The sequence below is a fragment of the Anomaloglossus baeobatrachus genome, chromosome 4 (assembly GCF_048569485.1).
Source record: "Anomaloglossus baeobatrachus isolate aAnoBae1 chromosome 4, aAnoBae1.hap1, whole genome shotgun sequence".
Classification (NCBI taxonomy): domain Eukaryota; kingdom Metazoa; phylum Chordata; class Amphibia; order Anura; family Aromobatidae; genus Anomaloglossus; species Anomaloglossus baeobatrachus.
Window position 1 is genome coordinate 530,293,146 of NC_134356.1, and position 835 is coordinate 530,293,980.

The 835-nt window shown below is 40.4% G+C and overlaps 1 non-coding gene across 1 annotated transcript; it reads right to left on the minus strand.

Annotated features, from left to right (window-relative positions):
• Nucleotides 1–284: 284 nt before the first annotated feature.
• On the minus strand, nt 285–357 carry TRNAR-ACG (transfer RNA arginine (anticodon ACG)). The gene has a single exon. It is a non-coding gene; the product is annotated as a tRNA-Arg (tRNA).
• Between the last annotated feature and the right edge of the window lie 478 nt (nt 358–835).

Sequence of the window (835 nt, forward strand, 5' to 3'; positions counted from 1 at the left end):
TAAGGTTGACATGAATTTGTAATATTCATACTGTTTGACAGAACTATGTACATGAATACATTTGGCGAAAAATTCAACTCCTTATCGGCCACAAAGGCTAAAATACGACAAAGCTTCCAATTGTTCAGCACATGTACTCAAAACCTAGATGCATTGAAAATCACTGTCTAGAGCGAGCGTGTACCACAGCGAGGGCTTTAAATATCCTTGTTTTTTTTCTACTTATTATTTTCTGATTTTAGCATTCATATTATGAAATTAAGTAAACAAAATAAAAAAAAAATCGAGCCAGCCAGGAGTCGAACCTGGAATCTTCTGATCCGTAGTCAGACGCGTTATCCATTGCGCCACTGGCCCCACTGTGAGACCCTCTTATACTTTGTGATTCTGCATGACCAATGAACGTCACCCATTCTATCTTTTTTTCCCGTTGTAAATGTCTGTTCATCATGTTAAAACCCTTCACTAGGCCATTTTTATTTCAGGTTTTACATTTTTTGGGGCACCTTCCAAAGTACAAATCATTTTTCCCCCTTATGTATGTACACAACCTCTGGAGAAGTAGGATATAAATAAGTTACTCTGTTCCCCTCCAAGCTTTATATCCTCTCTCCGCACCCTGCTCTTTCCTGTCTAATAGGACAACACACTTTTTAATGCGTTTCTGATCAACTTCCAACTAGAAATACAGGAGATTGATCAAGAGATGAGAGGTCTGAGCCATCACACAAATGTATAAGGGCTCCAAGATTATGAAGGATGGCCCTGCTCTGAGCTCCGCTCACCTTTGCCAAGGAGTCTCTGTGTGCGGACATCCCTTCAGGTGAGGTGCATG